This window comes from Chlorocebus sabaeus, chromosome 10 (genome assembly GCF_047675955.1).
Source record: "Chlorocebus sabaeus isolate Y175 chromosome 10, mChlSab1.0.hap1, whole genome shotgun sequence".
Lineage (NCBI taxonomy): Eukaryota > Metazoa > Chordata > Mammalia > Primates > Cercopithecidae > Chlorocebus > Chlorocebus sabaeus.
Window position 1 is genome coordinate 80,042,339 of NC_132913.1, and position 22,188 is coordinate 80,064,526.

Genomic DNA, 22,188 nt, shown 5'->3' on the forward strand with positions numbered 1-22,188 from the left:
TCCCAACAGTTTGGGAGGCCGAGTCAGGCAGATTACCTGAGGTCAGGAGTTCAAGACCAGTCTGACCAACATGGGGAATACCCATGTTTACAAAAATACAAAACTTAGCCAGGTATGATGGCAGGTGCCTGGATGGCTTTCAACCAATGTTGTGGTCAGTGTGCAATGTTTCAAGCCATTATAAGGCAATGGTGTGGCAGGTTAACCAGAAGGATAGTTTCTTGCTCAAATACATTCTCCCTATGCTTCTATAGAATGCTAGTTGTAATCAGAGGTTAACAGGGTGTTAAAGAACAATGATTTGGGGGGATTTGGCAAGATAGCCAAATAGGAACAGCTCTGGTCTGTAGCTCCTAGTGAGACAAATGCAGAAGTTGGATGATTTCTGCATTTCCAACTGAGGTACCCGGTTCATCTCATTGGGACTGGTTAGGCAGTGGGTGCAGCCCACGAAGGATGAGCAGAAGCAGGGTGGGGTGGTGTCTCACCCGGAAAGTGCAAGAAGCTGGAGACCTCCCTACCCCAGCCAAGGTAAGTCGTGAGGGACTGTGCTGTCTGGCCCGGATGCTACATTTTTCCCACCGTTTTTGCAATCCACAGATCAAGAGATTCCCTTGTGTGCCTACACCACCAGGGCCCTGGGTTTCAAACACAAAACTGTGCGCCTGTTTGGGCAGACACTGAGCTAGTTGCAGGAATTTGTTTTCATACCCCAGTGGTGCCTGGAACCTGAGCGAGACAGAATGTTCACTCCCCTGGAAAGGGGGCTGAGGCCCACAAGGGAGTCAAGTGGTCTCACTCAGTGGGTCCCACTCCCACGGAGCCCAACAAGCTAAAAACCACTGATTTGAAATACTCACTGCCAGCACAGCAGTCTGAAGTCACCCTGGGATGATCGACCTTGGTGGCGGAAGGGAAACCCACTGTTACTGAGGGCTGAGTAGGCAGTTTTCCCCTGACAGTGCTAAGAAGGCCAGGAGGTTGGGACTCCTCAGAATTCACCACAGCTCAGCAAAGTGGCTGTGGCCAGACTGCCCCTCTAGATGCCTCCACACTGGGCAGGGCATCTCTGAAAGAAAGGCAGCAGCCCCTCTCAGGGGTTTATACGTAAAACTCCCATGTGCCTGGGAAAGAACAACTGGGGGAAGGGGCCGCTCTGGGTGCAGCTTTAGGGAACTTAAACATTCCTGCCTGACGACTCTGAAGAGAGCAACAGATCCTGACAAGGAGGATTCTCCCAGCCCAGTGCTTGAGCTCTGCTAAGGAACAGACTGCCTCCTCAAGTGGGTCCCTGACCCCTGTGCCTCCTAACTGGGAGAGACCTTCCAACAGGGGTCAACAGATACTTCGTACAGGAGAACTCCAGCTGGCATCAGGCTGGTGCCCCTCTGAGACAAAGTTTACAGAGGAAGAAGCAGCAATCTTTGCTGTTCTGCAACCTCCACTGGTGACACCCAGGCAAACAGGGTCTGGAGTGGACCTCCAGCAAACTGCAGCAGACATGCAGAAGAAGGGCCTGACTGTTAGAAGAAAAACTAACAAACAGAAAGTAACAACATAAACATCACCAAAAGAACCCCCACACAGAAACCCCATCAAAAGGTAGTCAGCCTCAAAGATCAAAGGTAGATAAACACTTGAAGATGAGCAAAACCCAGCACAAAAAGGCTGAAAATTCCCAAAACCAGAATGCCTCATCTCCTCCAAATAATTGCAACTCCTTTCCAGCGAGGGCACAAAACTAGATGGAGAATGAGATTGAAGAATTGACAGAAGTAGGCTTCAGAAGGTGGATAATAACAGACTCCTCTAAGTTAAAGCAGCATGTTTTAACCCAATGCAAGGAAGCTAAGAACCTTAATAAAAGGTTCCAGAAACTGCTAACTAGAATAACCAGTTAAGAGAGGAACATAAATAACCCGATGGAGCTGAAAAACACAGCACAAGAACTTTGTGAAGCATACACAAGTATCAATAACCGAATCGATCAAGTGGAAGAAAGGATATCAGAAATTGAAGATCAATTTACTGAAATAAGGTATAAAGAAAAGATTAGAGAGAAAAGAATGTAAAGGAATGAACAAAGCCTCCAAGAAATATGAGACCATGTGAAAAGACCAAACCTACAATTAAATTGGTGTACCTGAAAGTGATGGGGAGAATGGAACCAAGTTGGAAAACACATTTCAGGATATTATCCAGGAGAACTTCCCCAACCTAGCAAGACAGGCCAACATTCAAATTCAGGAAGTACAGAGAACACCACTAAGATAATCCTAGAGTAGAGCAACTCTAAGACGCATAATTGTCAGATTCACCAAGGTTGAAATGGAGGAAAAAATGTTAAGGGCAACCAGAGGAAAAGGTCAGGTCACCTACAAAGGGAAGCCCGTAAGACTAATAGCAGATCTCTCTGCAGAAACCTTATAAGCCAGAAGAGAGTTGGGGCCAATATTCAGCATTCTTAAAGAAAAGAATTTTCAACCCAGAATTTCATATCCAGCCAAACTAAGTTTCATAAGACAGGGAGAAATAAAATCCAAACACTGAGGGATTTTGTCACCACCAGGTCTGCCTTACAAGAGCTCCTGAAGGAAGCACTAAATATGGAAAGAAAAACTGGTACCAGCACTGCAGAAGCACATCAAAATATAAAGACCAATGATATTATGAAGAAATTGCTTTAACAAATTTGCAAAATAACCAGCTAACATGATGATGACATGATGATGACAGGATCAAAGTCACACTTAACAATACTAACCTTAAATATAAACAGGCTACCGGCAAATTGGATAAAGAATCAAGGCCAATTGGTGTGTTGTATTCAGGAGACTCATCTCACGTGCAAAGACACACATAAGTTCAAAATAAGGGATGGAGGAATATTTACCAAGCAAATGGAAGGGAAAAAAGCAGGGGTTGCAATCCTAGTCTTTGATAAAACAGACTTTATACCAACAAGAATCAGAAAAGACAAAGAATGGCATTACATAATAGCAAAGGGATCAACACAACAAGAAATGCTAACTATCCTAAATATATAGGCACCCAATACAGAAACACCCAGATTCATAAATCAAGTTCTTAGAGACCTACAAAGAGACTTAGACTACCACACAGTAATAATGAGAGACTTTAACACTCCCATTGATCTGTCGATATGGTACAGGTCGATGAGACAGAAAGTTAACAAAGATATTCAGCACTTGAACTCAGCTCTGGACTGAGCAGATCTCATGGACATCTACAGAACTCTCACCACAAATCAACAGAATATACATTCTTCTCAGCACCACATAGCACTTATTCTAAAATCGACCACTTAATTGGAAGTAAAACACTCCTCAGCAAATGCAAAAGAACAGTGCAGCAAACCACCATGGCACATGTACACCTATATAACCAACCTGCACTTTCTGAACATGTATCCCAAAACTTAATGAAAAATAATTTTAAAAAAAGAACATTGACTTGGAGGTCAGATTTCCTAAGTTTGAATTATTGCTTTACCAATCACTAACTCTGTGACCTTTGGCAAGTTATTTAACTCATCAGTGCTCCATTTTCTTTGTTTTCTAAAATTATTATCTTACAGTCACATTGTGAAGATTAAGTTAGATGTACATGTAAAATACATACAGAAGTGCCTGCCACATAGTAAGCTCTCACACTTGTTAGCTGTTATACAAATATGACTTATTTGTAGGTTGACTGTTTTCATTACTATGGGAGTATCAGGTACAATATAAAGTTAAAGATAAGGTTATTAGTAAAACTGATAATTTTCTAAACAAAAGGCAAGAATCATGAAAACAAATACTGGGTCAAATTAGAGCCTTTTAATCTGAGAAGATTCTGACAAGTACATGATATGCTGAGCTTTTAGAGCAAAGTTTTCTAAATAATAATGGTTTTCAACAAACTTTCCACCTACTGAGGGTATCTATGCAACTTTTGCAAGAAAAGTGAAGTTAGATTTTTATAACTTCATTTTGAGGTTGGATAGAGAATGGGAAGGTAGAAAATGTAATATGTGCTATTTGTGATATTTCACTAAAGAAGAATTATTGTTGACAGATGATGCTACGTCAAGGAACAAAAATACAAGACAATTAAGGTAAACACACACTTAAGCTGAAGGTTAAGTGGAGGTTAAGACCAGTTTAGAAAAGAATAGCTTTAGGTACAGTAGGAATTTGGGAACCAATCAAAAGTCATCATTTATGGCATTAAAAAACAATAGCATGACAAATGAGTAAATCAAATAAAATACTAGAATATGGAAGAAAATACATCTTTCTGTATCTTCTAGTTTTATTCTTTTAAACTTAAATATATATTAAAAATTCCACACACTGTGGGGAGAAACAAAAACTAATGTATTCATTTGAACTAAAGATTTAGGGTGGCTATTTTATGTAGTTAAATCAAAATAAATCAATAAACAATTATTTTTATACAACCCCAACCCTCTTTGAATACCACTATTAATCTTGAATTAATTTTCTCTTACAATTGTTATAACAAGTAACAACATTATTGGTTTTTATATCCCAAATCCTATTTTTAAAAAATATAAAGGGCAACGAGAAATATATTCTTTACAAATCAATATTAAGGAAAGAGATTAAAGCCATATATCATTTATACAACCAAATAACAAGATTGACTATTCCCTATGAGAGTGCAAACAAATCTTCTATAAAGAGTAACATAAAAATAGTAATTTTTGTTTTCTTGCATTCTATGGCCATAACTCCTTTTATTATATGTTTAATCACTAGTTTTTATTACTAAAAATTGCATATGCATACGGTAAAGTCCAATGCAATAGGACAATTATCCTACAATGTATTCTGGACAATAAATGCATTTTCCTAAGACTTCACCATTGCATAATATTCATCCTTCTCTCACCTCCTAAATATGCACTAGGTCCTATCTGCTCTAAACTTATCTCTTTTGTGACTTTACCTTGACTTATTTCACTTATTAGTTTTGTGCCAGTAGACCTCAATTACAAGCTCCAAGTCTCTATTTCCAGTCCAGTGAGAGAGCTAGAGGTTATTTCACTAGAAAATCTTATTGTAAGTTAATAATGCATCTGTTCAAAACGAAACTTATATTCTTCCTTCTATTGTAACATTCACACTTAGCTGAGACCATATGCAAGTTAAACCCCTTACTATATACATAGTACATTGTATTTTTTGGTTGTTTCCTACTACTGTAGAAATATTTAAGGTACTTACTTTTGGAATATCACGATTTTGTTCAGCTTCAGAATCTTTTTGGAGGGGAGGGATTGGGGGTAGAGTTTATGTCTTGCTTTTGATCATTTTCTACTTTCCACTCACTGATATTAATTTTCATCAGAAATGAGTCAATAGACTGTGTATTAATCTGTTCTCATGCTGCTAATAAAGACATAGCCAAGACTGGGTAATTTTTAAAGGAAAATGGTTTAATAGACTCACATTTCCATACGTCTGGGGAGACCTCACAATCATGGCAGGAGATAAAGAATGAACAAAGTGATCTGTGATGTGCTGGCAGGCAAGAGAGCTTGTCCAGGGGAACTCCCATTTATAAAACCATCAGATCTCTCGTGAGACTTATTTCACTACCACGATAACAGTATGGAGGGAACTGCCTCCCTGATTCAACTATCTGGGCACCTTTCATTGCCCTTGACATGTGGGGATTATTACAATTCAAGGTGAGATTTGGGTGGGGACACAGCCAAACCATATAAGACGGGTGAGGTAGAATAAGAAATATATTGGAGTACAATACTGGTAAGCAGTTCAGGCAGATAATTGCATAGACTGGAATTTTTAATTACAAGTGTTAGAAGAGGGCATGGCTATTTGGAAGATAGAAAAATGATTCACAGTACCGATAAAAATTCATGGGAAGAAGAAAATGGAAGAGAGTAAGAAATATTAAGGAAAGTTCTAAATGTGTTATAAAAAGTAACACACATTAAAAATATTGGACTTGAAATTTAAACCTAGGTTTTCTTGAGTTCTAAATCCTTACCGTATCTATTTTAAAGCATTACCTCTCATCAACAGAGAAGTGTGTGTCCAATGAATTAGGTAACAAATTCCCATAAGTTAAGACAAATTTAAAATTAGAATTGTAAAGGAGTTACTTTAGTATTTTGTTTGTGCTTAAAGTCTTATTACCATATCGCCAAATACAATGAGTTCTGTCTCTTTCTTTGACCATATTAGGGAGTAAAATAAAATATTCAAAAGTATCAAATTTTATGCAAGCAAACATAAATGTTAATTACCATTTGCTAAATCACCCGAAGTTCTCACATGTTCTATTACCATTTTTTTGCAGTTATTATTCCTTATCTACTATTTGTTGAAATCTACTTTCTACAAACAAGAAAAGACAGTTCTTATGACAAAGATCATGACTCATCAAATTTTAAAGTGTTGACTTTTATTGCCATAGGATCCTAAGGGATAAATTATTCAGTACTAGATAGTTGCTGGTTTAAATCACTCTATTATCTTCTCCTTGTAAAGAGGACTGTACCAATCCATCTTTTCATCTCAAAAGAATTTTGTGGCCCTTTTTGCATAATGGAAAAGCAAGGCAAATTAATTATATTGGCCTCTTTTTCATAGGTTCATATGCCTATTACAGTACTCTGGATCTTACTACTTCAACAGCGCTAAGGTTAAAAAGGCCAAAATATGTCTCTACTCCACCCATGCACATACAGAGTTTCATCAAAAGGGAGGAAGGAATCTACTTTTTATTTTATGTAGATCTTTTTGTAATTCTATTAATCTATGCACGGATGTGAGAGAAGGTTCTACTTGAAGGAGACAGTCTCTAGACCCATTCAATAGGTAGATTTCCAGGAAAAGGTAAAAAGAAGAGCTTCTGAGGAGCTCTCAGAGAAAATGTTCAAAGCAAACTAGGATAATTGAGCTGTTCTATTTATAATCCCCTTAACTTTGCCTCTAAAAGCTACCTCCTCTAGCATGGAAACCCACTTATGTATTTGGCATTGACCTATATCAGCATTCCTGAAGCTTGGGAGTCCTATAAAATATGAATTTCAACAAAAGAAATTAAACTCGAGCTCCACACAAAGGATAGATCATGTAATAATTAACACATATTGCTAGCGAGGTTATGGTTCAACAAATAATTCTAGGTGACTAGATGTTATTTATCTCTTTCATATGCCTCTTCTTTTGATTATTTGAAGACTGTTTTATATAGTTTAACAGTATTAGCTGTTTTCGTACCATTTTCACGAAAAAGCTTTAATATTTGTGGGCATCCAGAAATAAATTTTAGCCTATTTTAGATCCTTAGCAATTAAATAAATTGTATGATAATTTTTTTTCTTCTAGAATCTGAATTTCCTTTATGTTTCAATTGTTCTTCAAATTGTTTTCCTTTTAATATCATTAGATATTCACCAATAGTATTTGAATCAAATTAATATTCAGTACTTAGCCCTCAGTGAATACATACTTTTCATTTTCCAACCTTAACTCATATTACTAATATCAAAATATTCAGATGTTTCCCTGAATTCTCAATAATCACCTTATGTTTTAAATAGTCTTCTGAGATTGGAGACTGTATAATTTACTTTCCTAGAAAGAGGTATGGCAAATGAGAAATGAAACAAGATAGTAATTAAGACAAAGTTTCATTTTACTGTCATTGGCAGTTAAATGTGACAGTTACAGTGAATACTTCATAACAAGCCTTTCCCTAGACAGTGAGATTGACATTTGTAAATAGCTTAAAGATAGTGAGTAGAGATTTTACGATTGGATGACTGATAAAAGACCAGTAACACTTATCCTAATGATACCCTTATGCCCTCGATGTTATGCACTGTGGCACCACTTCTAATCCTGATTGTAAAAGGCCAGTGAAGTTCATGTCATACTGAAAATGTTTCAATGATACAGCACCTGAGTATATATACTATAGTCTTCAGAACCACTTTATTTGTTCTTATTGTCCTATAAGTATCTAAGAATAAAAGGAGGCTCCACTATTATAATTATTTGCCCAAGCCTGTTCTTTCTTGGCCTGGGGATTATGAGACAGAGAGGAGGGAAGAAGGGGAAGAAAAAGGGCCAGAATTCATAGTTATGCACACCAAGGAGAAGGAACAAAAGTGTCAGAGAATTTACCATAAGGGGTAAAGTTATTTGAAGGGACTATTTAACTCATTAAATTGAAATGAGTTGTGGATTGATTCTTTTAAAAAATACATATTGAGAGCCCACTGTGTGTCAGGTACTGTTTAGGTGCTGAGGGTACAGAACTTGTTGAACAAACTCTGCCTTCATGGGGTCTGTCATCTAGTGCAGGAAGACAAGCAATGAACAAATTCAGTAACCCATAGAGAGTATATTTTCAGATCATTATAAAGGCTCTATACAATCATCAAATTGGATATAGCAACAAAGGAACGACAGTCTTTTGGAAGGGGTGAAGAAGAAAGTTCTACATCTAGCTGCATTATGAGAGCCAGTCTCCTTGACAATATGTTTGAGGGGGATGAAATTTCAAGAGCGTGAAGATCTATGTAGCCCCTATTTCAATACTGTGCAGCATAGACTGAGGTGTTGGCAGGGGTGGTTTTGGCAGAAGCTCCATGCCTCACTCAGTTTAAAGTCTATTGAGTCTAGCTTTGAATCCAAAAAACAGCAAGTTTGCCAGGAACACAAGTGGCTCTGTGCATCCCCTCTCAATCCCCACTTAGCCACACCCCAACACCTTAAAACTTCTCATGGGGGTTTCCAGGCCCGGGGAGAGTCACCCTCATCCAGAGCACAGTAGGAAAGCAAGTGGTATTAGGTAGAGGGAGAAGCAGCACCACAATGTCTCAGCCAGCACCACATTGAACTCTGGAGCAGAGCAGGCCTGTCAGACTTGTACTGTGGTGGGCCAGAATGTTATACCTTTGGCAGCTTTCCCAGCAGCAGAGACTTTCCTAATAACTTTTAGGGGAAAAAAGTTCTTACTTGAAAGGAAAGCTATGTGGTGCATCTCTGTGTCCACTGCCTCAGTTATTTATAGAAAAATCACAAAGTGACATTGCCTTAGTGAATATGAGTAGAATCCATTTAAAAATTCCCTCCAATACTAAACTTAAAATAACTGGAATTTTGCATTAGAGTTCAGACTGCTGTAGAATTATTGAATATTCTTCTTAAAAAGAACAAGCTGAGGCAAAATTAATATAAAGTAGAGTTTATTTGGGCCAAGCTTGAGGATTGCAACCCGGAAGGAGAGATACGAGATGTCCTGAATATACACTCCAGTTAGCAAGAGTTACAAGTTGATTTTTAAAGTGGGAGGAGGGGTGAGATAGTTCCTGAGTTGTTTACCAAGAATTTACATTAAACTAACTTAAGATATTAATTGGCTATACATTGTTTTTTGTATCACAAATTCCAGGAACATAAAGATAATGGATGAGGCAGCTAACTAGGAACAAGATGACTGAGCATTTGCCCTCAGGTGTGACCCAGCTTAATACTCATATCTCCCTGGCACTGTGTGCCTTACGTACCTCAGATTGCTCTCAGCTATTTTTCTTTTCTCTTTACATAGGCTTTATTGTCTACCCTACTTTGTTGTGTTATGAATTTTATTATTCATTGTTTTTGATTGAAAATCAATATTTTTTCCCTCTAATTCCAAAGATATTGTTATTTTAAAAATTTGGAAAAGACAATTAAATATAAAAGAGGAAATTGAAAGTACCTATAAGGCATCACCTAGATTTAAATACTATTACTATCTCAATGTATTTTTTCAAATCTTTGTGTAAGGAGGATATATTCAGTAGGTTAAAGTGAAATCAAATTCCATGTACAGTTGTTTTATGTTTTCCCTGTTTTTATTGAATATTATCTGATTTGTATTTTCTTATGTCACATACCTGCTAGAACCTAAAACTCTGTGAGGGCAAGTAAATTTGCTTATATTTTCATTGATGAATTATTTGATCATCAGTAGTGTTGAGTACACACTGCACATTTAAAACATATTTTCCAAATAGATAAAATACCTAAACTTTATAAAAGCATAATTTTAATGACCATTGTTAAAGATTACATCAAGTGTTTACTTGCCAACAAAATTTGTTCTCTCGAAAAAGAGGAGAAAATTTTCATACAAAAAAATCTTTTTAGGAGTATTCTGAAATAATCTAGCCCCTTCAAACTCAATGCAAGAGAAACTTATCGTTTTTAGGGGTTGGTCTAAATTTCCAATTCTCTGACCGTTATTGTTTCTTTGGGTGGTAATAATATTTCTTATCAATTATAATTAACTTTTGGTGATAGAAATTGAACTAGTTTGCAGTGTATTATTAGCTTAGTATTAAAAAATGTCACCTCCAGTTCCACTCCTTAATTCCTAGACTCATGTAATCATATGATATGAGAAGTGACAGTTACATAGTTTAGATTTATGTCCAAGCCAAAATCCCATGTTGAAATGTAATCACCAATGTTGGAGATGGGGCATGCCAGGAATTAGATCATGGGGACAGATTTCTCATGAATGCTTAAGTACCATCCTCTCGGTGCTGCCCTCATTATGGTGCATGATTTCTTATGAGATCTGGTCATTTGAAACGGTGTGACATTTTGTCCCTCTCTCTTGCTCCTGCTCCCACCATGTGACATGCCTACTCCCTTTTCTCCTTTCACCGTGGTTGTAAGCTTCTTGAGATCTCCCCGGAAGCTGTCAGAGCTATGCTTCCTACACAGACTGCAAAATCATGGGCCAATTAAACTATTTTTCTTATAAATTACCCAGTCTTATGTATTTCTTTATAGCAATGTGAGAATGGCCTAATACAGGCACCATATGTTATTTGCTGGTTAGGAACATTACAAGCAATTTGGAGTTCCCCAGTAACTCAAAGATTTCATTTCCTAGATCTTCAGTTGATAATTCTATCATTCTCCAAGAGCAAGTGTTTTCTAAATGATATATGTTATATATTATATATGAATATGTTAATTTGAATAAGTAGAAGATGCTATAGATTTAAGCATGGTAGGTAAGAGAAAAATCCAGACAAGGACAAATTACTATTCGCTTCATAATACACATTGTTTACTGAAACCAACCGGTCTTTGTTAGCTTTGGTAACAAGAATTCTGTGACTGCATTGACATTTTCTTAGCCTTTATCTTGCCATCAAGGCCACATTGAGCCTTTTTAGCAAACACTGAACTGTCTGGTGAAAGAGGCTGACTCTTTCTGTAAAGCAGGCTTTCTTGACTATCTATTTCATGAAAACCTCCTTAGATAACTTGTCCATTCAAATAAGTCAATTCATGAATACTGTTCTTGTTTTTCCCTAAATCCCTGACCACCCCAAACTATTACTCCGTCTTTGAGAATCAGTGTAGTATCAGGTGGTCTCTCTTTCCAGACTAAATTAATAAAGTGTTCCGCTCTGAGTTCTACACTTGAAGGATTTCCATCTTCTGCTTCCATTCAGGATCAAACCTAAGAGAGCCTGTGATGCTAAAATATGTCACCAAGACTTTCCCATATGACACAATAGCATTGAAATCAGGCCTGTGTTTTTCATCTTGTGTCAAATAATCATAGGAAACTCTTTTCAAGGCTACAGTAACAGTTGAAACAAGATTAGCAATTTGGCAAAAGATGGCACATGGCTAGGGTGAAAAACTGGTTCATGCAACACAACTGTGCATTCCAGTCCTAATCGGGTCAGAAACAAAATTTAGTATTATACTAGAGGTTGGGCTTTTGAGAATATACAATGATATGATGAAGTGGATGAGACAGACCAGTAATGGAGGTGAAACACAGGTTGTGTGCTTATTTGAGTTTCTACTGATAGTCATGTTATTTTCACTAGAGCCTAGCAGCAAAGTCATACCAACTTCTTAAAGGGAGAATAGTTATTTACTGTACTGAGATGTCTTCTAGTTTTGCCTCAAAATCTGGAGACCTCTCATCCTAGTCTCCTATTGAAATTTGCCTTTATAAAGTCCTCATATCTGCTGCAGAAAATTTAAATTCCATTGGCTTCTCCTGGTCATAATAGCCACTGTCAGAGACATTTAAACCATGAACTGAACCAGCTGAAGACTCTTCTGTTTTGTGTCCCATGAAAATATAGCTACTATGAGAGTTACCCTGGAAATATCATGAATGAGAATATTTAAGTGCATAAAGTGTGACTCTCGAATTTGAAGCAGCCCACCAAATAATTTTCCTTCTTAATGGTGGGGGGATGCAGGGGACAGAAAAGCATGTATTATTATCAAGTCATATTTTTCCTCCTGGAATACTGTACATGTCAATGAATTTTATTTTGTACCATCCTCTGCCACACATCTCTCTTATTAAGTCATGTAAAGGTAAATGTTGCTTTCTTCTCTCCAGGTGTTCTCAGCAAACTGTCATCAATACAAGCACACCTTGGAAATATTTCAGCTTTGGGTTCAGACTACCATAATAAAGCAAATATTGCCATAAAGTGAGTCACACAAAATTTTTGGTTCTCCACTGCATATAAAAATTATGTTTACACTATACTGTAGTTTATAAAGTATGTAGTAGCATTATGCCTAAAAATGTACACACCTTAATTTAAAATACTTTATTGCTAAAAAATTGCTAATGGTCATTTGAGCCATCACTGTGTCACAATCATTTTCCTGGTGGAGAGTCTTACCTTCATGTTGATGACTGCTGACTGATGAGAATGGTGGTTGCTGAAGGTTGGAGTAAGTGTGGCAATTTCTTAAAATAAGACAACAGAAGTTTGCCACATCAATTGCCTCTTCATTTCACAAATAATTTCTCTGTAGCATGTCAAACTGTTTGATAGCATTTTACCCACAGTAAAACTTCTTTCAAACTTGGGAGTCAATCTTCTTAAACCCTACTCATGTTTTATTAACTAAGTTTATTCTAAATCCTTTGTTGTCATTTTAACAATGTTCAAAGCATCTTCACAAGGAGTAAATTCCATCTCAAAAAACCACTTTGCTCATCTATAAGAAGCAATTCCTCACCCACCAAAGTTTTATTATGTGTCTTAGTCTGGTTTCTGCTGCTTATAACAGAATACCTGAAACTCGGAAATTTATAAAGAAAAGGAATTTATTTCTTACAGTTATGGAGAATGAGAAGTGCAAGATTAAGGGGCTGCCCCTGGGGAGGGCCTTCTTCCTGGTGGGGACTCTGCAGAGTCCTGAGGTAGCGCAGAACATCACATGGTAAGGGGGATGACAGTGTTAGCTTAGGTCTGTCTTTCTCTTTTTATACAGCCACTAGTTCTATACCCATTAATCCATTAAATCACAAATGTGTTAATTCATTCATGAGGGCAGAACCCTCATAACCCAATCACCTTGGAAAGGTCCCACATCTTGGAATAAATTTCAACATGAGATTAGGAGAGGACAAATATTCCAGTCATAGCATATGGCTCCAGATCCCCATAATTCATGCCTTTTCACATACAAATACACTCATTTCAACTCCAATGGCCCCAGAGTTTTAACTCATTACAGCACCAGCTCAGAAGTCCAAAGTTCAAAGTCTCAACTGTGAGCCTGTGAAATCAAAACAAGTTATATACTTTCAAGACACAATGATGTTTCAGGCATATGACAGACATTTCCATTCTAAAAGGAAGGAATAGCCAAAAATACGTTCTTAAGAGCCACAGGATGTTCAGAGTGGTAAATGAGCATTGACTTCAACTTAGTCTCCAACTGCAATAGCTCCTAGAAAGAGAGTCTGCCTGTCCTTGGAAGCTCTGAAACCAGACACTGACTTCTCTTGTGGGCCAGTCGCAGTGGCTGATGCCTGTAATCCTAGCACTTTGGGAGGCTGAGGCAGGGTGGATCACCTGAGGTCAGGAGTTCAAGATCAGCCAGTCCAACATGTAAAAATCCCGTCTCTATTAAAAATATAAAAATTAACTGGGTGTGGTGGCCGACACCTTTAATTCCAGCCACTTGGGAGACTGAGACAGGAGAATCGCTTAAACCTGGGAGGCAGAGGTTGCAGTGAGCAGAGATTGTGCCACTGCACTCCAGTCTGGGCAACAGAGACTCTGTCCCCCCATCTCCCCCCAAAAATAAAAAGTCCTAGGTGACATCTACTTTCAACAGAAGGCTGTTTCAACTATACTGAAAAGCTGTTGTTTAATGTAGCCACCTTCATTATCTTAGCTAGGTCTTCTAGATAATGTTCTTCAGCTTCTACATCAGCCCTTGCTACTTCACCTTGCCCTTATATGTTATGGAGATGGCTTCTTTCCTTTTACCTAATGAACTAACCTCTAATAGTTTCAAACTTTTCTTCTGCAGCTTCCCCAATTCTCTCAGCATTCACAGGATTGAAGAGAGTTAGGGCCTTGCTTGGGTTAATCTTTCTCTTAAGGGAATGTTGCTGCTGGTTTGATCTTTTATCCAGACCACTAAAACTTTCTCTGTATCAGCGATAAGGCTATTTTGCTTTCTTATCATTCAGTTGTTCACTGCAGTAGCACTTTTAATTTTCTTCAAGAACTTGTCCTTTGCATTCAGAACTTGACTAACTGTGTGAAGTCACCAGCCTAACTCTTGGCCTATCTTGGCTTTTGACATGCCTTCCTCACTAAGTTTAATCATTTCTAGCTTTTGATAAAGTGAAAATCATCAACTTGTGACTCTTCCTTTCACTTGAATGTGTAGAGGCCCTTGTAGGTTATTAGTTGTCCTAATTTCAATATCGAGCTGTCTTAGGAAGTAGGGAGGAATGAGACAAAGAGACAGGAAGAAGGCCTTTTGGTGAAGCAGTCAGAACACATGCATTTATTGATTATGTTTACAGCTTTATATGGGTGTGGTTTGTGGTGCTTCAAAATCATTACAGTAGCAGCATCAAAGATCATTGATCACAGATCACAATAGCAAACATAATAAAAATGAAAATGTTTGAAATACTGCTAGAATTCCCAAAATGTGACACAGATATGCAAATTAAGCACATTCTGTTGGGAAAAAAATGATGCCAATAGATTTGCTCAAATCTTTATTTTGTAAAAAACACAGTATCTGCAAAGCACAAAAAAAGAAAGTGCAATACAATAAAGTCTGCCTGTATAGTTGTCTAGTATGATGTCCTTTGAGATAATCAAAATTGCTGTGGCATGGAGTCAGAGTTAAGATATTCCAAAACAGGATGGCAAGAATTTGGTTTTTTTCCACCAGGCAAAAGGAACTACTTCTGGTAGTCTTTATATATCAGATGCTAGAAAAATGCACTTGAAAGGTAAAATGCATTGCAGATATTATCAAATGTAAACTTTTTTACAGGAAGGAGACTATAACTGCCACAGAAAGTTCCTATCGGAGTCTCTACTTCATTAAATTTAAGTCAACACGTGTAATATCTAGAAGTCTTGTAATTGTTAAGATGGAAACTTGAACCGAAATTTAATGAAATATATCATACAGAAGTATGCTAAGTTTTTGATGCTAGCATTAATCTCTGTAGTTTCTCCAAGAAGGTAGTGCATTTCATTTTCCAATTTGGTAGTTATTAAGATTTACAGCATTTCTAACTTATTGCAATCACCCTAGTTCCTTAAATATGGAATGAAATAGGATTAAAGACGGAAAGTATTCCTGGAAACTCAGGGGAACTAATGAACATTCTGTCTCTGTTTCTAGTGTGAAATAATTTGCCTTCGACCAACTCTTCTCACTCTGAGCATGTCCTTTTCAATTTTCAAATTCCCAAAAGAAGATAATCCCATTGATCCAGGTTTGGTCAGTTTTCTCTGCTTGGATCGATTAGCCACAGCCCAGGGGCAAGAGGAATAGGAATGACAGACATCAGATAAGGGTCATTGTGAGTCCTCAGTCAACCAAATTTAAATTTAAAATTGTGGTTAACTCACTACACTAAAGAAAATAAAGGCTTTCAGCCTCTAGGTGCATTTTAGCTAAGAAAGCTCTTTCTGAAACAGAGCATTTCTTTGTGTATGAATGGAAAAGTGGCACACAAAAAACACAATTATCCTCTCTATTAAAATTCACCAGATTTTAGACATCATGGCAAAGTTTTTGAAAATTTGTACTCCAGACTTAGGTCACTTTTTTGATCTGGCTCCTAAACCTTCCAGCACTCTTCCCTTGCCCTATGTGACATCACTTAGCCTTCTGCACACCAAGTTCTCAACTAAAAATAAAAATAATAATAGCACCTACCCCCCAGAGTTTTTTTTAAGAATAAAATGGGTTAATTTTGGGGTGTGTTTATGTATTTTGACTAACTCATAGTAAGCACTATGTAAATGTTTGTTCAGTAGCTACATGAAGCCACACTTACTAAAAGAAAAGTGAAATATTCAGCTAAATGACTTGAAAGGAATCGTGTAAGATCTCAATTTACCAAAACCATGTGTGAGTATAGAGACATTCTTTTAATGCCCTAATACTTTAGAGTATGGATCAAGAAAACTATAATCAAAATATAATGTAAGTAAAAAGTTCAAAAGAAAACGTGAAAACAGTTGAATAAATTGCTAAATGGCAAGATAGGCTCCTTTAAGCAAAGACTATTGTATGTTTAATTAATTAACATGCAAAAATAATAAATGAGGAAAGATTTAGGGGGTCTTTAATAAATGACAGGTATTTTGCTAAAGAGACTGCACAGCTTACCTTGTCCCCCAATCTCTCTTTAAGATCTTTTCACTTGCAAAGAGCACATGTATTTTTCTGTTGTCTGCCATGCAGGAACAGGTGCCTCTCATCTTTCATAGGTGGGGAAATATATCTGATCCATCTTGCCTGTGTTTACATTGATTCTGACATCAAGCTGGGGAAAGGTGTGTTGTTTATTTCTCACACATAAAAACAAGAGGGAAAAGATCTTTCCTCCTCCGCAACAAGATAAATGCCCCAACAAAATCAGTCTGCCCATGCTCGTGCAATCCCAGGTTTACTCCTGAGACTCTGCCTTCAGCAAATGATGCAGCAATACCGCTAAAGAAGAATAGAAACATGGCAGTGGTGGTGACAATCCAGTATGGGGTGTATCTGAAAGCTGACACTTTCACAGCTTTAATACCCTAATACTTTAGAGTATGGACCAAAGTGTCCACTGCTTGCAGTGGTGCACAGTTTTGAGGGTGGTCTGCCGCCTAGCCCATCTGGGTTCATGTCCTAATGGATTTGACTGCTCAGCTTTGACATGATCTCATTCTTTTTTTTTCAGTCTCTCCTTGCAGTGATGTTGAGTTTTAAACCATTTTCTGCTCACACAGTAAGGCTAAACCCACGTGGTTTATGAAGAAAATAGGGTAATTTCAAAAAATATAACTATAGTTTATGGTAGACAGTATAATAGAAAATATTCACCAATTGGTAATTATTTGTGAAATTTCAATTAAAGCAGTTAATCACAGAGAACAAAAGAAATTTAGAAGTTAGTGGGAATTTTGACCTAATTATCTCTACACTGAAATTAATCTTAAGAAAGCAATAAAACTAGATAAGTAAATTCAATAAATGTACCCTTTAACCAAATTTATTTCTATATATTTTAATGAATTTAGTCATAGAAGTTGGTGACAATTGCTACAATTGTACCTACAGGCCCTTTATTTATAACAATTTAACTGGGAAATATGTAAAAGGAAATAAATTAGGAAAGTATAATTTTACATTGTTTAACTTAATATATAGCATTTTGACAATTGAGAAGAATATTATTTAGTGTCAGAATGATATGACTCTGTTCAATGTCACCTTCAGTATTTGTGAATAAATACCCTATAATCTATCTAGAACTTGTTATTTTCACTTACTTTCCACATTTGTACCTTATTAGATTTCTATCACCCTCAACTAATGCAACAGAATATCAGGAAGAGACATTTCCAAAATCACAATAAATTTTTCAAAAGAAATTGAAACGGTCGCTTGTTTAATTCATAACTATGAAATATGAGGTGAAATTTCAAAGGCAGTGGTAAACTTAATGCAAGGAAATATGAGGGATACTCCAAGTTTTGACTTTGAAAATGTTTAAGTAATGCACAATATTAAATGATTCACAAACACTACCTTACCTTTCTTGTACCACTCACCAGTAGCACTATTTAGGGCATGTTGTATTTATTAAAAATACATATATACTGCAATTTAGCATTTCATTAGTGTTCTATACAACGAATATATACTGAATTTAAATTAAAGATAGAGTATTTTAAACATTGGATGATAAAGAAACGACCATTTATTAATACATATAAAACATGTAATTTTAGAATGTATAAAACTTCCATATGTAAGAAAAGTCAAAATTTTAATCAGAGATAAGACAAATAACATATCTAGAACCTCTCTCTCTTCCCCGAAATAATGGAAGGAAGGTAGGAAGGTAGGGAGGAAGGAAGGAAGGAAGAAAGGAAGGAAGGAAGGAAGGAAGGAAGGAAGGAAGGAAGGAAGGAAGGAAGGAAGGAAGGAAGGAAGGAAAGAAGGAAGGAAAGAAGGAAGGGCAAAAGCTTAGACAGTTTCTGACAATATTAACTTTAGTCTGAGAGAACAAATAACCTCCTCTCCCCAGTGTACCCATTTAGAGCGACAGATGGCAAGTAATACTCCAGATATGCTTTCCTCTTGGTTCTGCCTTCTGCAATCAATCTGATCAGTGCTGATGGGAACACTGGGGCAGGTTGTATTCCAAACAAAGGTTCCTAACTACCTTGGTACAATAATTGAAATCCACACTGTGTTCTACCTGCCAAGTCATGAACCCTAACTGTGGGCTGTGTTAGTGTGGAGAGGTGGGATTTCTAGAATCACACCTTTCTAGAATAACACCAGAGCAGTGGTACTCCTGCGCTTTTCCACAGGCACACTGACTAGCAGTTTTGATATTGACCATTGGATTACTATAAAGGAAAGAATAAATGTGTAGCTCAATAATTTATCCCAGGCTAATTCATTAGTTAGGAATGTACTTTTTGAGCAATTGAGTCACAAATAAGTAGAAGTTTTGCCATGCATAGGCAAGCAGAAAATACAGGTACTTTAATGGGTTCAATTCTTCATTCCTCTACCTCCAGAAATTCATGCTAATGCTCCGGGATAATGTCTAATAAGACTACGGTAAGTACACTGCTTGGTACAATTTTGTGCAGTGGAACTCGAACCTGACTTAGCCATATCAAAATATCAACTTTTCAAGTCCCCTCCCTTAAGTTTCATATCCTCCTCTGTACGATACCATTAGTCCTCACAGCCATATGGGAAAAGAGACAGGCATGATCCTTTGTTCTGAACACCTTCTGATCTTGTCTTATAACAGCTGCTCCCATAAATCACTAGCCAAAGCACCTTTCACGGAGCATTTAGTCTTTTCTTCCCACAAGCGGAACTTCTCATTACCCTCTTTGCCTCCCCCAAAATATCTGCAGAGTAAATGCCCCCTGGTCCAAGATCAGCTTCTCAGGAAGGCCTTTCCTGAACATCCTTTCTAAAATTCCGTTGCCTCAAAAACTGCCTATCCCACTCTGCTGCTTATTTTCCTTCTTATCACTTATCTTCTAAGGTAGAAAATCATGTATTTGTTTATCTTCTTTATTGTCTCTGTCTCCACTAGATTTGTTTACTATTGAAGCCTGAGGCATGGAACAGTGCCTGATATGAGAGGCACTCTAAGTGTTTGTTAAATAAATAAATAAACAAACTGTGAACTCTTGACATTTCGTGATCCTCAGAATTCATTCACACACATTAAAAGAAACTGAGTTTTCCTAGATAATTTAGGCTGCATACTAAAAAACTACTTTTTACAGCTTTGTTGAAATTAGCACTATTAATAAGTAGAAGCATGGAGGCATGTTTAATGAAAGTATTTCAATTAGTCAGGAAGAAAAGGAAAACACAGCTGGACATACAGAACCATCCTACCTTTAGAGCTAGAAAATGATCATGTGTAGTATGACTTGCCTGCGTTCAGGCCTTATCATAAAAAAAACACAAATAAAAACAAAAAGTATCCGCATGTGTCGCCAAAAAATTAAAAATTAGCTCGACGTGGTGGCTTGTGCCTATAGTTCCACCTACTCAAGAGGCTCAGATGGGATGATTGATGGAGCCCAAAAGTTTGAGGTTACAGTAAGCTATGATGGCACCACTGCTCTCCAGCCTGGGTGGCAGAGCAAGACCATGTCTCAATCAATCAATCAATCAATCAATCAATTGCGTGAATCAAATTTTAAGTTAACACTGATAATATTAGTGCTGATGATACTAGAATTATTTTTTCTCAATCAATTATTTTATGAATTCTATTAGACCAACTTTTAGATATACTTCATTATGATGTGGGAAAATTTGTTTATAAATCTCTCTACCCTGTTAAATTGAGTGCTTTGGGATAAGTGTGAATGGCATACTCACCTGTCTAGCTGTATACCCTTTAGCGAGGCTCTATGTTTGTTAGAGTATAATATGATAAGTATATTTTTAGTAAGAAAGATGTATGCATATGCATCTCTAAGTTCTTCTTCCCCATATACTCTGTCTATAGATGCAATTTTATCTATCTATAGATAACTGTATTTTTTTATATTAACATAAAAAAGTGAGAAAATATGTCCCCATTGCCCACTTTAAGACGCGTAAAAGAGGAGTGATTATTAACTTTATATAACTCAAAATTGCTTGTGATACTTCTGATGAGATTATTTTTACAGAAAAATTATGTCTCCTGAGTTGAGAGATTAGAAGCATCTTTTTAAATGATTACTGCTTAGATAAATTTAGGCTAGAGTTTACAATTTTCACAGAGGAGAGAAAGCAGTTCTGTGTTAATCTCTTCAGAGTACAGAAATCTTTGAAGATTCAGCCAATATTTTAACCACTAACATGCCAAACATTATTTGAAGTATAATAAAACTGGAAACTTTGGATGCTCTTCGAGCCAAGAGTCTATTATGTCTATATCTTGCAATAGTCGTTATTTGTGTATTCATAGACTTCTATAACTACGTATACATATCTATACTTATCTGTCACAAAAATGCCTTTATTAATGATTGTTAATATCTTTCAAGATAGAAATAGCCAAATGACCAGAAACTAAAACATACTTTTTTCTCTAACATCCTCCATGACCCGTGAAAGGATATTACTCAAGCAATGATGCTACCATCAACTCTAGACCATGGCACTGACCTTACAAATCTTTAGCTGAAAAACATTTATAGCTCTCATTTCAGAGTGCTAGGATGTAAGGTCTGCTATTATTTTTATCTAGTTATATATAGCCTAACACATCATCATTGCATTTTGGGCGTTCTTAATGCATATATTCATTTGTAACTATAAAGTTTAGAGGAAAAGGCTACCAATTCTCTTCTACCTCAACCCATTGTAAGAATGAAAATCTAGAAAGTTTAACAAAACTGAGGCTATCATGTAATTGTGTAGGATAGGCAATGAGAGCTAGCTACTAGAAATTGAGGTTCTGTTTTGTAATTTCTCTAGTCGAAATTTTATGATCTTTAAGAATGGGCAAGCTTGAAAAAAATGGCCCATATATTCCTGGTGAAATTAATCAATACCTAATTATTTAGAAGCTGTAAATGCTATCTTTGGTTGACATGCTGACAAAATATGTTTTCTTCTGTCAATAAAGGCCAATGAATCAGAAATTTACCATAAAGAAGGTTATTACAGGGCACAAAGTCTTACCCTCATTCTTGCATGTAGCTATTTCATCAATTTAATAGTATTCCTGTCCCTTTAATAAGAAAAAAAAAAGAGCTTGACCCTTACAAATATAACCGGAAAATAGTGATACCTGAAACCATAGAATATATAATACTCTAAAAATAACTTCAGTATTCAGTACATTAGCAAATCACCTCCTGAGATATTGAAAAAAATAAATATCACCTATTACCCCTAAGAATATATTTAAAATGTCATGCATTGGTCTGCTTTGATATGTAAGAGTTTGTTTTTAATCTGAAAATCAGCTTTCTTTGCTTATAGTGGATACTGATGAGTCTCCTTCACACCCAAGGTGTGGTTCTTCAGTTGGCTGCTGATGGCTCAGAGCTGGATCTTTCAGACTAAGAAAACCATCTCACTCAATGCTAAA